This window comes from Salvia splendens, unplaced genomic scaffold (genome assembly GCF_004379255.2).
Source record: "Salvia splendens isolate huo1 unplaced genomic scaffold, SspV2 ctg382, whole genome shotgun sequence".
NCBI classification, from domain to species: Eukaryota; Viridiplantae; Streptophyta; class Magnoliopsida; order Lamiales; family Lamiaceae; genus Salvia; species Salvia splendens.
Window position 1 is genome coordinate 2,102 of NW_024599029.1, and position 18,796 is coordinate 20,897.

Sequence of the window (18,796 nt, forward strand, 5' to 3'; positions counted from 1 at the left end):
AACAAAAACTACTACTCGTGCAATCCTCCGCGCTCATAACTCTTCAATTAAATCCTTTTGGAGTCGAATATGAGCCTCCGTTTGGCGCATGTCGGCATATGCTTGGAGGCGACCGTCTTCATCGTGAGGTACCCCACTCCGTACTTTGGGGGCGGCCACGCCGTGGCTTGGACCGGCTTCATTATCGTCGTTGGTCCAACTAGTCAGTTGTACACCTTCATCTTCGACAATCATGTTGTGCATGATAATACATGCGTACATTATATCAGCAATGCAGTCGACATGCCACAAACGCGTTGGACCCCTAACTGCCGCCCATCGAGACTGGAGCACACCAAATGCGCGCTCCACGTCCTTGCGCGCCGACTCCTGCTGTGCCGCAAAGTAGGCCTTACTCTCATCTGATGCCCATCGGATCGTCTTCACAAAGACGGGCCACCTAGGGTATATCACATCCGCCAAATAGTAGCACATATCATGTTGGTTGTCGTTGGCGACAAAACTGATGGCCGGACCGATGCCCTGGCACTGCTCGTTGAAAAGGGGCGACGAGTTGAGGACGTTGAGGTCGTTGTTCGAATCGGCTATCCCAAAATACGCATGGTAAATCCACAGTCGGTAATCAGCTACGGCCTCGAGGATCATCGTGGGATTCTCTCCCTTGTAGCCGGTAGTGTAGAACCCCTTCCAGGAAGCGGGACAGTTCTTCCACTCCTAATGCATACAATCTATGCTGCCTAACATCCCCTAGAACCGAACCCATGATGTTCCCCGTGCATCCGCAAAAGATCCTGGCAGTCTTCGGGGGGTAGGGCTTCGAAGGTATTGATCACTGAATATTTCAATCACGCCCAGACAAAAATACTTCGTACATTCAAGGGCAGTCGTCTCACCGATGTGGAGGTACTCCTCCCACATCTCTGTCGCGCCTCCGTAGGCCAACTACCGGATTACCGCAGTGCACTTTTGAATAGGTGTGTGGCCGAGTCTGGCAGCCGCATCGTGCCTGAAGCGGAAATACAGATATCGATACTCCAAAGCGTTAACAATACGCATAAACAATGCCCTGCTCATCCTAAAACGGCACCTGAAATGGTTGGCGTTGAACCACGGCTCCTCTGCGAAGTAGTCTTCGTATAGGCGCTGATGTGCAGCTACGTGATCACGATCAATCACTTGTCGGCGGTGGACCATTGGGCGAGGTCGAGGTACCGTCGGCTGCAAGGCCCTCTGCATCCATTGATCAATCGCACGGTTCGTATAGGCCCCTAGCCTTTCGTTCATTATACGATCGTGCTCCTCAGCATCCTCACCACTACTACCACCACTACTACCACCGGCGTTACTCATTTCTCGGTGTTGCTCCTGTACAGAAAGTAAGATAGAGAGAGTATGTAACGCCCCGAATTTAAAAAATAAATAAATTAAATTAAATTAGTTCAAATGCGTCGGAAGTCGTAAATAAATTAAATTCTAGAAGTGTGTAGATAGTTTCTTATTATGTGAATTATTTGTTTGTGTGGTGTTTATTAGAGAAAGAATAAAAGAAAAGAAAGAAAGATAATAAAGAATAAGAAAAAGATTTTGGAAATGTGATTAAGATTTGTTAACCATTCTCCCTTCTAGAACTTACGTGACTCTTCCCTTCCACACCAATTTCTTTACATTCAACTCCCACTATTACACACTACACCATAGACCACTCCCTGCGACAAATCACACACCGCCATTTTCAAACACACACACATACTTAGAGACGCACCGTCGCCTCCCTCTGGTGATCGCCCCAGCAACTCTTCTTCCTCTCTGCCGGTCTCCTCCACCCTGCTGCCGCCCTCTCTGCATTGCTGCTGCCCTTCCGGCGACGTCATCGCCGTTTTCCGGCAGCTTTAGGCTAGGCTTGTCTTCCCTTTGTGTAAGCAAGTCCCTCACATTACCAATTTATTCAATTTCTGCTTCAAAATTAAAAGCTAGGGTTCTTAAGTTAGTTTTTCCCCAATTTGGATATTAAGTAATTTTGGCTACGAATTCAATAATACAATTGTTATATAATTGTTTGCTAGTTTTTCCTAAGTCTTTTTTGAGTGAATGGAATATAATTGATGGGTATGATGTTTAAATGTTGAGATAACATGGAATCGTGATTTAGATTGGAACCTTGCTCCACAAACTTGATTTACCTTAGAGAAATTACTTTTCTTACAAAAGATAAATAATGACTTTGAGAAATATGTAAATTTCTGTAAAGTACATCCTGGGGCAGCCTATAGCTAAAAGTGTAAGATGACGATTTTGATGAAGTTTGTTGAAAGATGTTTATGCTCAATTAGTTATGCATATGTAGGATTTTATTCCTACTGTTTGGGCAATGTTAATGGATAAAGGGAGTTCTTATGCTCAACTATTGTAGTTAAGTAAGAACATAAGTTTATAATATTTTGTCTAAATTGGTTACAAATTATTTGTATGGCTTTTAGAATAAAGATAAAAAATTTACATAAGCTATATGCATTAGCAGATAAAGTTGACTATAAGAGAATGCTTTATGCTTACATTATTGTTGGTGTTTGTGTTGATAAGAATTATTTATTGAAAGGTAATCCTCGCCCGAGGGATAGCACGGGCAAGGAGAAGGCAAAGGAGTAAAGTGACCTAGCACGGCATTTTAGATTTTGAGGTAGTATATTCTACATTAAGTCTTAATTCCTGAATTAAGTTTACGTGATTTCATATAGAATATTGTGTGTTAATCGGTGATACATTATGTGATCTATATATTTTGCTTTTGACGTGAATTATGTGAATATTGAATATGGAAGTGTGCATTAAGGTAAATGTGGTATCTGATATATGTTGAAGAGGTGTAAACAAATATGATTACTTGTAATGATGTGTGATCTATCTGTGACGATATCTGATGTGTTGTGTTCTATTGAGAATTGTCTGAAGTAAAGTATATGTATGCGTGACTATGCTTCCCCCCTTGCTTGAGTGTATTCGGTGGGTACAATTGGCATGCCATAGGACAGCAGCGCTGCATTATCTGTGATCACTCGTCTTCTGGATAACCGAAGCGAGGATCGTCTGTTATCTGATGTATCTGATCTGATCTGAAATGGGTGATCTGCTGCACCCTAATGGTGGTGATCTGCTGCACCCTAATCATGGGTGGTCTGATCTGTCTGCACCCTAATGGGTGGTCTGGGCGCGTCCCATTGAGGACCATGGCCGCGTCTGTATCTGATTCTGTTTCTGATCTGGTCCGCGTACCCTAGTTTGTCACTAAGCACTTAATAGGGCTATATGTGTTTGAATATGTAAAAATGTTGGTAATCTGCATATGTGTTGCATATGTGTTCGTGACTTGGATATTATTATTATTTACTCTGTGTTTTAAATAATTGACGTTATGCAATTTATTTTGTATTCTCATTTTGTGATTCTGAGTACATGACTTGTAAACCTTTTGGGTAAACTCCATGAGATCGAAGATTGACAAATAATTGTTCGTTTCTAATATGAAATATATGTGCATGGATATAATGATGTAGTTTCTGTATCGTTTTCATAATTAATCATGTAAATTTATTGGTTGTACAACATTTACTTAACTCTGGGAATTTAGGCTCTAATGTTGAGTATACTATTGGGTTTATTGAAGCTCACTCCTTTCTTTCCCCTTGCAGATTAGGTGATCAGACTTTCTTTTGCTGTACAGCTGCTCAAGTCGGGTCACTAGCCAAGCTTTTGCGTTGGGTAATTCTTTTGGATTTTATAAATGTGGCATGTATTAGAAGTGTAATGTACCTTGGACGTTATATTACTTCATAAACTTTTGCTAAGCACGTATATTTTGTGAGGAGTGTCCAGGTTGTATGTATGTATATATATATATATATAGACTTTTGGAGACAGGTTTATGATTTAATTCTAGACGTTATATAACAGTTTTTCCGTTTGCCAAGTAAATGAAAAAAATTCATCTATAAATAAATAAAGAATCAAGGATTTTTTTTTTAAGTCGGGATTTGTACCAAAAATGTGACATCACTTATTCGATTATTAAATTAATCGGGTGAGGGGTGTTACATGTTTTGGTATCAGAGCCTAGGTTTGGCCGATTCTAGGACTAAACAAGGCCTGATCTGTATAGTTACATGCCACATAAGAGCTTGTTGTGTTTATGCTAGTGACCTGACGCAGCTGCTATATATATATATATATATATATATATATAGGTACTTGTTTCTGTAGTTGTGAATCTAACTATGGCTGAGGATGAAGCCCAAAGTATGATGCAAGGATCTCAATCTGGAGAACAACCTGAAAATACTGATGATATCCCAATCCTGGGGCAAGATATATTACAGACGATGGCGACTGCTCTGCGCCGGATAGCAGAAACAGCAACCCCTACTCAAGTTTCAGTTGTGGAAAAATTACGTAAATACGGAGCTGAAGAGTTTAGAGGAAGACGAACTGATGATCCTAACGTAGCTGAGTACTGGTTGCAGCAACTTCAGCGAATCTTCACTTTCATGCCAAGTACTCAGGAAGAAAAACTACAGGGTGCTATATCATTGCTAAAAGAAGAAGCTTATATATGGTGGTTGAGCAAAGTGGAGAATTGTACGCCGGAGATGATCACCTGGGAATTCTTTGTAAAGGAGTTCAGAAAGCGATACGTGGGGGTAAAGTATATGGAGGAAAGAAGAAGAGAATTCCTCTACTTGGTACAGGGCAGCAAGTCCGTTCTTGAGTATGAAAGTGAATTTCGACGCTTGTCCCGATATGCTCGAGAGATCGTGCCTAATGAGGAGGAGATGTGTCGGCGGTTCGAACGAGGGCTAAATGACAATATCCAGAAATTAGTGTTGGGAGCCAAAGAAAATGATTTGACTAAATTGTCAGAGTTAGCACAAAGCATGGAAGCATTAGATTCTGAAGAAGGAACAGAGAAAGGTAACAAGGGTATGGGTAAGAGGCATGCAGATTCATCCTACTCCGGATCGCGTTTTACAAGCAAGAAGTTCAAAGATTCTAGGAGAAGTGGGCATTCTGCACCGGCACATTCTCAAGGAAGAAGCCTAAACCAAGGACCCGGATTCAGACAGAGGGCACCGACCCCTTCAGTGGCTAGCTCAGGAGGGTTCAATGGAGTACCCATATGTGAGCATTGTGGGAAACGTCATCCCGGTGTGTGCAGGAGGTTGGCAGGATTATGCTTCCGATGTGGCGCGAGCAATCATTTCGCGAAAGATTGTCCGATACCGAGGGATGCTCCAGTGCCCATATCTGCTAGATCTGAACCAGTTGCCCAGCGAGGACGTGGACCAGGAAGAGACTTTGGAGAAAGTAAGAGTCGTAGAACAACATCTGAGTCTGCATCCAGAGCTGGACCGCGAGCACCAGGACGTACCTATGCTATCCGGGCCCACGAGGAGCATGATGCACCAGATGTGATATTGGGTACATTTACACTTTTTAACATATCTGTTACTGCTTTGATTGATCCTGGTTCTACGCATTCATATATATGTGATAAACTTATAAAAGAATTTAATCTGCCGTTAGAAAAGACCGCGTTTGATGTAGAGGTGTCCAGCCCACTAGGCAAAAGTATTATAGTGAATCAAATATATAGAGAGTGCCCTCTGAGTGTCCAGGAATCTTTATTCCCCGCGGATTTGATGGAGTTACCTTTCCACGAATTCGACATCATACTTGGAATGGATTGGCTATGTGTACACCGTGCAGTAGTGGATTGTTGTCGGAAAAGACTAACACTTTATACACCAGACGATCATGAGATCCTGGTGGTTGGAAAAAGATCAAATTACCTGACTAACGTGATTTCAGCCGCAACAGCTAGCAAGTTGATCTGGAAAGGTTGTGAGGCTTACCTGGCTTATATATGGGATACAAGAGCAGTTGATCCAAAATTTCAGGAAATACCGTAGTATGTGATTATCCTGATGTGTTCCCCGAAGAGTTACCTGGATTACCACCAGACAGAGAAGTCGAATTTGCCATAGATGTTGCACCAGGAACAAACCCATCTCAATGGCACCGTATAGAATGGCTCCTGCTGAATTGAAAGAGTTGAAAGCCCAACTTCAGGAATTACTTGATCGAGATTTCATTCGGCCTAGCATATCACCATGGGGAGCACCTGTGCTTTTTGTAAAGAAGAAAGATGGATCAATGAGATTATGCATCGATTACAGGCAATTGAACAGAGTGACAATCAAAAACAAATATCCTTTGCCAAGAATTGATGACTTGTTTGATCAACTAAAAGGTGCGAGCGTATTTTCAAAGATTGATCTACGGTCAGGATATTATCAATTGAAGGTTAAAGATTCTGATATTCCTAAGACGGCATTCAGAACCCGTTATGGCCACTACGAGTTTAAGGTTATGCCGTTTGGGCTAACAAATGCCCCTGCCGCTTTCATGGACTTGATGAATCGAGTATTTCAACCATATATCGATCAGTTCGTGATAGTTTTTATCGACGATATTCTGGTCTATTCAAAAACCAAAAGCGATCATGAGGAACATTTGAGAACGATTTTGCAAACACTCAGAGATAAGCAGTTGTATGCAAAGTTAAGCAAATGCGAGTTTTGGTTGTCGGAGGTTACATTTCTTGGTCACGTTGTATCTGCAACAGGAATACGGGTGGATCCAAAGAAGATTGAAGCAATAATACAGTGGAAACCTCCAAAGAATGTTTCTGAAGTTCGTAGTTTCCTTGGCTTAGCTGGGTATTATCGACGATTTGTCAAAGGATTTTCGATGATAGCTAAGCCAATTACTTCCCTACTTCAGAAAGACGTTCCATTTCATTGGGATGACAAATGTCAAGCGAGTTTTGAAAAGTTGAAAGCGATTCTCACAGAGGCGCCTGTGTTGATTCAACCTGAATCGGGCAAAGATTATACAATTTTCAGCGATGCATCACATAATGGCTTAGGCTGTGTATTAATGCAAGAGGGTAAAGTTGTAGCTTACGCCTCGAGACAACTCAAGATTCACGAAAGAAACTATCCCACCCATGATTTGGAATTAGCAGCTATAGTATTCGCCTTGAAGATATGGAGACATTATTTGTATGGCGAGAAATGTTATATATACACGGATCACAAGAGCTTGAAATATTTACTTACACAGAAGGAGCTGAACCTGAGACAAAGAAGATGGATGGAACTCATCAAAGATTATGATTGTGTAATTGATTATCATCCTGGCAAGGCGAATGTCGTGGCTGATGCGCTTAGTAGAAAGTCACTCTCGGCTTTGAGGGCTATGAATGCATATTTGGAAGCATCAAACGATGGAGGTCTGTTAGCTGAACTGAGAGTGAAACCAACTCTGATACAAAGAGTTAAGGATTCTCAAAAGACTGATGAGAAATTGAAAGCCAAATTGGAACAAGTTAACAGGGGCGAAGCAGCGGAGTTTGAACAAGGTGCTGATGGGAGTTTGTATTTCAGAAAGAGGTTGTGTGTACCAGATAATGATGAGCTGAAAAGAGAGATACTACAGGAAGCGCATAATAGCATATATTCTATGCATCCTGGGAGCAATAAAATGTATCAAGACTTGAAAGGATTCTATTGGTGGCCTGGTATGAAGAAAGATATCACTGAATTTGTGTTGAAATGTTTCACCTGTCAACAAGTCAAAGTTGAGCATCAAGTTCCATCCGGATTACTACAGCCAATCACAATACCTGAATGGAAATGGGAACGAATTACCATGGATTTTGTGACAGGATTACCAATGACACCTTGGAAAAAAGACTCGATTTGGGTGATTGTTGACCGATTGACTAAGTCAGCTCATTTTCTTCCTGTAAGGACAGATTATTCCTTAGAGAAATTGGCAGAATTATATATTCGAGAGATCATACGGCTACATGGAGTGCCTATCTCCATAATCTCTGACAGAGACCCTCGGTTCACATCAAGATTTTGGAGAAAGTTGCAGGAAGCACTGGGTTCCAGAGTTAACTTCAGTACAGCTTTCCACCCACAAACAGATGGCCAATCAGAGAGAGTAATTCAGATTATCGAAGATATGCTTCGGAGTTGTATCATAGACTTCGAAGGAAGTTGGGAGAAATACTTACCGTTGGTTGAGTTTGCATATAATAACAGCTATCAATCCAGCATTCAGATGGCACCTTATGAAGCATTGTATGGTCGGAAATGCAGAACACCATTGTGCTGGACAGAATTGAATGAGACAAAGATTGTGGGACCAGAATTGATACAGGAGACTGAAGATAAAGTTCGACTGATACGGGATAGATTGAAAGAAGCATCTGATAGGCAAAAATCTTATGCTGATTTGAAGCGAAAAGATATTGAATTCAGTATAGGTGACAAAGTCTTTCTGAAGGTTTCTCCATGGAAGAAAGTGCTTCGTTTTGGGAAAAAGGGCAAGTTGAGCCCAAGATTTATTGGACCATATGAGATACTAGAGCGCGTAGGTCCAGTAGCATATAGACTAGCTTTACCACCTGAACTTGAAAAGATTCATAATGTTTTCCATGTGTCAATGCTGAGAAGATATCGATCAGACCCCTCTCACATAATCCAAGCAGAGTCGGTTGAAATACAACCGAATTTAACGTATGAAGAGGAACCAGTTCAGATATTAGCTCGAGAGATTAAAGAACTTAGAAACAAAAAGGTTCCACTAGTCAAGATATTGTGGAGAAGCCACAAAGTCGAAGAAGCTACGTGGGAACCTGAGGATGTAATGAGACAACAATATCCATATCTTTTTCAACCAGGTACAAATTTCAAGGACGAAATTTCCTAAGGGGGGGGAGAGTTGTAACGCCCCGAATTTAAAAAAATAAATAAATAAAATTAAATTAGTTCAAATGCGTCGGAAGTCGTAAATAAATTAAATTCTAGAAGTGTGTAGATAGTTTCTTATTATGTGAATTATTTGTTTGTGTGGTGTTTATTAGAGAAAGAATAAAAGAAAAGAAAGAAAGATAATAAAGAATAAGAAAAAGATTTTGGAAATGTGATTAAGATTTGTTAACCATTCTCCCTTCTAGAACTTACGTGACTCTTCCCTTCCACACCAATTTCTTTACATTCAACTCCCACTATTACACACTACACCATAGACCACTCCCTGCGACAAATCACACACACCATTTTCAAACACACACACATACTTAGAGACGCACCGTCGCCTCCCTCTGGTGATCGCCCCAGCAACTCTTCTTCCTCTCTGCCGGTCTCCTCCACCCTGCTGCCGCCCTCTCTGCATTGCTGCTGCCCTTCCGGCGACGTCATCGCCGTTTTCCGGCAGCTTTAGGCTAGGCTTGTCTTCCCTTTGTGTAAGCAAGTCCCTCACATTACCAATTTATTCAATTTCTGCTTCAAAATTAAAAGCTAGGGTTCTTAAGTTAGTTTTTCCCCAATTTGGATATTAAGTAATTTTGGCTACGAATTCAATAATACAATTGTTATATAATTGTTTGCTAGTTTTTCCTAAGTCTTTTTTGAGTGAATGGAATATAATTGATGGGTATGATGTTTAAATGTTGAGATAACATGGAATCGTGATTTAGATTGGAACCTTGCTCCACAAACTTGATTTACCTTAGAGAAATTACTTTTCTTACAAAAGATAAATAATGACTTTGAGAAATATGTAAATTTCTGTAAAGTACATCCTGGGGCAGCCTATAGCTAAAAGTGTAAGATGACGATTTTGATGAAGTTTGTTGAAAGATGTTTATGCTCAATTAGTTATGCATATGTAGGATTTTATTCCTACTGTTTGGGCAATGTTAATGGATAAAGGGAGTTCTTATGCTCAACTATTGTAGTTAAGTAAGAACATAAGTTTATAATATTTTGTCTAAATTGGTTACAAATTATTTGTATGGCTTTTAGAATAAAGATAAAAAAATTTACATAAGCTATATGCATTAGCAGATAAAGTTGACTATAAGAGAATGCTTTATGCTTACATTATTGTTGGTGTTTGTGTTGATAAGAATTATTTATTGAAAGGTAATCCTCGCCCGAGGGATAGCATGGGCAAGGAGAAGGCAAAGGAGTAAAGTGACCTAGCACGGCATTTTAGATTTTGAGGTAGTATATTCTACATTAAGTCTTAATTCCTGAATTAAGTTTACGTGATTTCATATAGAATATTGTGTGTTAATCGGTGATACATTATGTGATCTATATATTTTGCTTTTGACGTGAATTATGTGAATATTGAATATGGAAGTGTGCATTAAGGTAAATGTGGTATCTGATATATGTTGAAGAGGTGTAAACAAATATGATTACTTGTAATGATGTGTGATCTATCTGTGACGATATCTGATGTGTTGTGTTCTATTGAGAATTGTCTGAAGTAAAGTATATGTATGCGTGACTATGCTTCCCCCCCTTGCTTGAGTGTATTCGGTGGGTACAATTGGCATGCCATAGGACAGCAGCGCTGCATTATCTGTGATCACTCGTCTTCTGGATAACCGAAGCGAGGATCGTCTGTTATCTGATGGGCCCTATCTGATCTGTCTGATCTGCACCCTAATGGGTGGTTTGAATTATCTGTCTGCACCCTAATGGTGGTCTGATTATCTGTCTGCACCCTAATGGTGGTCTTATTATCTGTCTGCACCCTCATGGGTGGTCTGATTATCTGTCTGCACCCTAATGGGTGGTCTGGGCGGCGTCCCATTGAGGACCATGGCCGCGTCTGTATCTGATTCTGCTTCTGATTCTGGTCCGCGTACCCTAGTCTGTCACTAAGCACTTAAGAGGGCTATATGTGTTTGAATATGTAAAAATGTTGGTAATCTGCATATGTGTTGCATATGTGTTCGTGACTTGGATATTATTATTATTACTCTGTGTTTTAAATAATTGACGTTATGCAATTTATTTTGTATTCTCATTTTGTGATTCTGAGTACATGACTTGAAACCTTTTGGGTAAACTCCATGAGATCGAAGATTGACAAATAATTGTTCGTTTCTAATATGAAATATATGTGCATGGATATAATGATGTAGTTTCTGTATCGTTTTCATAATTAATCATGTAAATTTATTGGTTGTACAACATTTACTTAACTCGGGAATTTAGGCTCTAATGTTGAGTATACTATTGGGTTTATTGAAGCTCACTCCTTTCTTTCCCCCTGCAGATTAGGTGATCAGACTTTCTTTTGCTGTACAGCTGCTCAAGTCGGGTCACTAGCCAAGCTTTTGCGTTGGGTAATTCTTTTGGATTTTATAAATGTGGCATGTATTAGAAGTGTAATGTACCTTGGACGTTATATTACTTCATAAACTTTTGCTAAGCACGTATATTTTGTGAGGAGTGTCCAGGTTGTATGTATGTATATGTATATATATAGACTTTTGGAGACAGGTTTATGATTTAATTCTAGACGTTATATAACAGTTTTTCCGTTTGCCAAGTAAATGAAAAAAATTCATCTATAAATAAATAAAGAATCAAGGATTTTTTTTTGTTAAGTCGGGATTTGTACCAAAAATGTGACATCACTTATTCGATTATTAAATTAATCGGGTGAGGGGTGTTACAGAGTACTCGTTAAAACAAGTGGTGCGAATGAAAATGACGTGCAAACCGCGTATAAAATAGTGTTTCGAAAATAAATAAAAAAAAATTAAAAAAATCCGCTCGGCAGTGCGCTAGGCGATCCGGGCGCTGCAATAGCGCTGAGCGGATCGCCCAGCGCACCGCCTAGCGCCGCTGGGCGGTTGCAATGGACCGCCTAACGCCGGCGCTCGGCTAGGCGCCATTGCGGATGGACTTATAGAAATCATTTCACTATTATAATCATTTAAGGACAAAAGTTTCAAATATAAAAATATGTTATTCTTTGTGTAAATTATGTTTCCATTTAGTATGCAGTTCCGGGTTTTCAAATCACTAATATAATTTTGTAGTACTAATTTATAAAATTTGTTGTTATATTTAAATATTTTGAACTTATTTATTTAATACTCTATTTAATATTTGAAATTATTTATAAATTTATAGATTTATTGGCATCTACTGTTATTAAACTTTGTCAATGAAAAAAGAAAAGAAAAATACTAGTATGAAAATATTGTGTTTATGTTTATTAAAAGTGAAATGATACCTTAAATATTCAAAATAAAAACACTTAAAACAAAACTTTGTTAAGTGTGGATTCAAAATATACACCTTATTATTTTGAGTAATCTTGATTATTCCCATTAATTTTGGTTAGGTTATACTTCTCATCCATTAATATACTCTCATTTTGTCATTTCAGGGTGTACGTCCATAAAAAATATTACTAGTTTTATTTCAAAAATGAAAACTTTCTTTCCTACTTTATCCAATTTTTTTTTCTTTCTATTTCTTGTATTTTACCCACTTTTTCTTTTCCTCTCTCATCTTATCAATTTAACATTAAAATTCGTACGGTGCACAAATAAAATTATTTTCTGTGAAAATTAAAATAAAAATATTACAAGTGATTTTAATTAGAGATATACTAGCTAGTATATTTGAAAGGTGTTTGATTTTCAAGATTAAATTTTGAGATATAATATGTATTTGTGTTGGATTCCTGAGACTAAATCTCATAATTTAATCTTAAAATGATAATTAATTGTATTAAATAGAATAATTTTATAGTAATTCTAAATAGATAATGTAATAAGTAAATTATTATGGCAACTGAAGGGTACCTTGAATAGCTAAAGGGTTCGCCTAATTTGACGGTATTAAAAATTGAATACAGAAACATTTAATCTCTCCGCGCGTATTTGTTTTGGGGATCAACATTGATCGTTAATTGGAGAATTCGTCGTTCCGGTCGTGACTCCTGAGTTTAATAGAGTCATTTGTTTTCTTGTTACCAGCAGAATTGGGGGAAGAGTCTATCTAGGGTTGCAGCGGCGACGACTCCAACTGTTTCCGGTGAGCCGAATAGCGAGCAGCAAAGATGGGAGGACGGAAGGTTCTCAACAAGTACTACCCCCGGACTTCGATCCGGCCAAGATTCCTCGGCGCCGCCAGCCGAAGAATCAGCAGATGAAGGTGCGTATGATGCTTCCGATGAGCATCCGTTGCGGCACCTGCGGGAATTACATTTACAAGGGTACCAAATTCAATTCCCGCAAAGAGGAGATGTACGCTCACCTTCTAATTTCGCCTCTTTTTTTTTGCTTCCAATGATTGTTTCTGTATTTTAAATTATTAATTCTCATCTGAATATCGCTTATGTTGTTTATCTGCAGACCTACCTGGGGATCCAAATTTTCAGGTTTTATTTCAAGTGCACTAAATGCTCGGCTGAAATAACCTTCAAGACTGATCCTCAGAACTCGGATTACATTGTTGAATCCGGAGCGTCGAGGAACTTCGAGCCTTGGCGCGCCGAGGATGAAGAAACAGAGGAAGAAAAGAAGAAGAGGAATGCTGAAGAGATGGGAGATGCATGAAGTCTTTGGAGAATCGAACATTAGACTCAAAGAGAGAGATGGATATCCTTGCTGCTTTGGATGAAATGAAATCGATGAATTGACCTCGGCATGGTGGTGGTTTCCACCCCTGCCTCGGCGTAGATATCTCCATAAGCGGGTCTGGTGGTTCCTTGTGTCTTTCCTCGGTCACGTGTCCGCCAAAAGCTAAAGTTTCAAGCTTCTTAAGCATCGATTCTCGGTGCCGCGCCAAAGCGTTGAGGCTGTACTTCAGCGGAGGTTGGGGTTCCAAATCCATCGAACCTAATGCCATGGTTGTTGAGTGTTGAGGGAGAAGAGTAGTCAATTGAAGCACCAATTGATAGGGTTTGAGTTCCCTCAAGAAGTTTGTAGAGCACACGTAACTTTAATGAAGCAAAAGAGAAAATCCCCCTAGTTGGAGTGCTAGGGTTTCGAGCAATTACAGTTTTGAGAAGAAAGATTTGTCTTTATTTCTCAATGTTTTTTTACTCTCTAATGGACTCTAGTATTTATAGAGTCCGAACCCTGATTGATTCGACTCTATGATTCGGGAAAGAATAAAAAAGAAAACCCAAAAAGATTTATATAAATCCTATGCTAAAATACAGTAAATATCTTGCTTGAGGAGCAAGATTTGTGTCCCAAAAATACTATAGCTAGACAAGGAAATAAATACTAATAAACTAGCAATCAAAGTTGTTAAATAGCCGCTATGGCGGTGATATGGCGCTATATCATATCGGTTAGTAATGAAAACGCCATCACCACACCGATTTATGGCATTTTTCTGTATCGGCCGCCATGCCCGCCAAGGTCGTGGCGCCATGGCGGTGTTTTACTGTAATTTTGACTTTTTAATGGATTTTTTTACTTTTTAATTGAATTTTGGTATAAGCTCAAAACTGAACCGGCCCACCGTTGTCTAACCCATTTTATTTTATAATTAAAATGAAAATAGATTAAACTTAAAATAGAAATTGAAACCCTAATTATAGTGATGAAGCAATGGATGTTGATGATAGTGATGAGTTGAGGTGCCCACGGTTCCGGGACCGGCGGCTTCGGTTCGGATTCGCCAGTTCCGGTTTTAGAAATTGCCGAACCGGAACCGAACTGCCAGGGTGTTTTGCGGTTACGGTTCCAAAACCGCCGGTTTCGGTTTCGGTTTCGGTTCCGAACGGGCGGTTTTTTACGATATTTCACGGTTCTGAACCGCCGGTTTTCGGCATTTTTTGTGGTTCCGGCTCGGTTTCGCGGTCTTCTAGCGGTTTTTCCTGGTTCCGGTTTGGAACTGCTCGGAACCGGCGGTTCCGGCACGGTTTCGATTCGGATATTTTTGAACCTGAACTGAACCACTATTCTGAAATCGACGGGTTGGGTTCGGGTAAATTCTCATGGTTCCAGTTAGGAACCGTTTCGCGATTAACCTCTGGAACCGTAAACCTTGGGCACCTCTAGTGATGAGGATGAACTAGAAGACTATGTTGAGCTTGATGATTGATGACTATTGAGTAGTGCTTAGGATGACTTTATATTTTGTTGAACTAAAGACTTTAATTATTAGACTTATATATAACTTTTAAATTTTTGCTTAATTAATCGTTTAAAGAGTTTTTGAATTTTGATGTTATATTTCTATTATTTTCTAATTTTTTAATTATATATAAATATTATTTTATTTATTTAATTAATGACCGCCATACTGATACGCCATATCCCTGTGGCAGTTTTCGGGTGGACCGCCATAAGCCGCCATACTGCTTTGACAACATTGGAAAAGCATAGTTTGTGATGAGTTAAGGCAGAGAACACAAGAAAGAGAGTAGGAATAATATGGAAACGGAATATAATGAACTGAAATGGACAACTGAGTTAAATTGATATTACCGACTGGCAGAAAAGGACATAACTAATCCATCCTATGCCTATGGTACTACGCCCTAAATTATTATCCAAGACACTTTGCTTTTCTACAAAGGAGCTACCGAGCTATTTATGATAACCACCTATAGTCTCATGTCTCCTAATTTGAATAGAATTCCTAATTAAATAGGATTCCTAAACGACACAGTAACTCTAATGAGAACAACTAAACTCTGTAAGAGCATCTCCTATGGCGCCCCTCCGGTAGGACGTCCGGTCGGACACCGGGAAGGGCGACGGGACGTCCGCCGTTGGGAGGTCGGAGGTCGGATACGGACGTCCCGTGAGGACGTCGGGTGTCCTCGGACGTCCCGGCGACGGGCGGGCGGACGTCCGCCACTGTGGCTTCAACTCGGACGTCCGGTCGGACGTCCCGTTTTTATTATTATTTTTCCCGTTCGTATTCTCGGTCAAATTTTATTTCCGTAAACGTAAATTGTTTTATTTGTGAATTTATGATTTTTTTTTATTGCGGGATGTCCTAGTGGGAAGGGCGATGGGTGTGAATTTATGATTTTTTTTATCGCGGGATGTCCTAGTGGGAAGGGCGATGGGAAGGGCGGATATGCATGGGATGTCCTAGTGATGTGGCAGTGGGGTGGGATGTCCTAGTGACGTGGCAGGAGGTGTTTTTGGGATGTCCTAGTGGATGTCCGAGTGGGATGTCCGCCCACTGGAGATGCTCTAACACAATAAACAATTGATAAAATAATACTAAAGATAATATACTAGATGATCTGCAGGGTAGGGATGACCTATTTTTCTTTTGTCGATCAAATGTATGACAGTCTCATATAAAATTTACACACTGACGCTTTGTCATAGTTGTTGGGTCTCTACTGAACCGTGCTTTATATTTGTTAGGAAAGGAAGCTGTTAGAAGAAGAAGAAGAAGCTTACATAAAAGCTGTGTTTCAGGTAACGATATAATCATAAAATACACCGTTTGCTCATCAATGCGTACATCTAGCATTTCTTCCCTTTTTAGCTTTATTTTTCATCTAAAATTCTCATTATGTGCCTTCTCTAACTCAGGGTAAAAAAAAGGCTCCTATTGTTCGAAGGATTGATGATGAATATATAGATGATGATGATGACGACGACGAAGATTTGGAGTTTTTCTCTCTTGACGATGTGGGATCATCATCTCATCCATGATCCACCGAAGGTATCCTTATTTTCTTACACCATCTTCCGTGTATGCTTTCTCTACAGGAATGAGGATACATCAGTGGCAGATGTGTTTAATAGTAGTATGCAGTGACAGATGTTAGTACTGGAGTTGATAATATTCATCATTGTGCTATTGACAATTTAAAACCTTTAGCTACCTTTGCTATTGAATTTGCCTCAGAAGCAACACTAACTGAATTGGTTGATGTCCATGGTTGTTCCCTAATTTCTAAATGTGCTTACACAATGATGGGGGTTTCACTTTGAACTGTAAATAGAATAGTAAAATTCATATTTCCAGCCCTTCCTGTGTTCCTAACAAAATTGATTTTGTTTTAATCTTTAATTAACGCAGCGAATAATTATATATAGGAAGCTGGGAGTTAGGAACTGAAGTGAGCCACTGACAATATATGGAAACATTTAAGCATCCAATTCTCTTACAGTGTAAGTTTGTACTAGGTTATGGGATTTTATAAAGTATCATGCTCAGTTAGTTTAGTGCTGAGTGTTTGCTCCTCGCGATATTTGAGACCCACTAATTGTCTAAGGGATATTACAGGAGGATCTATCTTAATCTTTTATCTATATTTGACAGAAATCGAATTTGAAACCATATTGTAAATATGCAGCATCGGAGCCTTTAGTGCTCATCTATGAATGTCTCTTATCTAACTTTGTAGAAACTTAGTTGACTCTGTACATACAGGGGTCCACTGTTAGTGTGGTTTTACTTAGAAATCTTGTGTTTTAGTGCAGAGGACGAAGGTGTCTGATGAAAATCCTTCCATGCCAACAGATATTTTGACAGAGAACAACGGTGGCAGCGAGGGTTCCAACATTCAAGGTTTGCTGCCTAAACTGTTTTTAGCTTGATGTAATATATATTATCCTTGAGATCTTTGTTTTTCAACAAACTGTTATCTGCTTACATTTTGGCTATTGTCAATATATTACTTACCATTGCATGTATGTTGTTGATAGGTTGAGCTGGTGTTGATGGGGCTTCTGGTAGTAGTAAACCTGTTTCGAAGATGCCTTCAATCAAATTCTCAATCATCAAGAAATCCGCGCCACAATCCTCAACTGTAGGCGTGGAGAAAGCACAGCAAGATGCCGAACCCACCGCTGCTACCAGCAACGTATTACAATCCTTATTCCAAGAGTATGGAAGCAATGAAGACGAGTAATCAGAGTATATAAAGATAAAACATGTAATACCGATCTCCCTAGTTCAGATTCAAAGTATTTAGATTTTTGTTGCTATCAAAGCATTTTTTGCCTGTATGATGTCAGATTGAAATATATTGATAAATCTAGTGCTGCTGCAAGAATTTTTTTCTATTGCCATGGATCTCATCAACAAATTTTTCCATCCATCATATATGAAGACCAAAAATTTATGACTGCAAACGGAACAATGCTGCTGCATTTTTTCATCCGGATTTTTTGTGAAGTTAGAAAACATATTTTTTCAATATGGTACTTTTTAGTTATGCATCTGGCTAATTTGTTATTAATTGGAGCAAGTCTCATTGTTTCAGAATATAATCTGATTGTAATCTATCTCCACAATTCATATTTTGATTGGCATTCTGATAAATGAACCTGAACTGAATTGTCTGCAAACACAAACAAATACCTACTAGTCTATTGCTAATACATCCCAAACTGAAAAACAGATGCAACTGGATTACAAGCATTATTTGGAACCTAAACAGTCTATTTGTTTCCTTTCTTTCTCCACAGGTCTCCAAACATTTTAATACCAGAACCTTCCTCTTGCCGCCGTCGTCAGAATCGTCCGGTGAGCTCCATACACCTGCTTGTCCACTTCCCCAGCCAACACTGCCGCAGCTGCATCTGCCGCCTTTCTCCATTGCTCAGTTTGAACACGAAGCCTCTTTCTCCATCTCCAACTCCACCTTCCTCTCTCACTAGCTTCCCACTTTCTCCTTCATGCTTGCCACATTTGCTCTACTCTTCTCCACTTCTTCATCGCCTGCTTCAGCTTCAAACTCAGCTCCTCAATTTCCATCTTCATCTTTGCATTTTTCCTCACCAACAACAACCTCAGCTCTTACTCTTCTCCTTGAGCGCTCTTATCTCATCCCGCGGCGATTCCTTCGACTCCACAGCTGCTTTCCATCGGCACTTCAAACACATCATCATAGAACTCCTCATTGCTCTCTTTCT

The 18,796-nt window shown here is 39.6% G+C and overlaps 2 long non-coding RNA genes and 1 pseudogene across 2 annotated transcripts; all 3 read left to right on the forward strand.

Annotated features, from left to right (window-relative positions):
* The first annotated feature begins 1,567 nt into the window (after positions 1-1,567).
* On the forward strand, positions 1,568-3,862 carry LOC121789998. Its single transcript, XR_006048176.1, has 3 exons — positions 1,568-1,915; positions 2,597-2,677; positions 3,687-3,862. It is a non-coding gene; the product is annotated as an uncharacterized LOC121789998 (long non-coding RNA).
* Positions 3,863-12,765: 8,903 nt separating this feature from the next.
* LOC121789996 lies at positions 12,766-16,589 on the forward strand (annotated as a pseudogene).
* Positions 16,590-16,965: 376 nt separating this feature from the next.
* Positions 16,966-17,843, forward strand: LOC121789997. The gene is made up of 3 exons (XR_006048175.1): positions 16,966-17,047; positions 17,355-17,447; positions 17,585-17,843. It is a non-coding gene; the product is annotated as an uncharacterized LOC121789997 (long non-coding RNA).
* Positions 17,844-18,796: the final 953 nt, after the last annotated feature.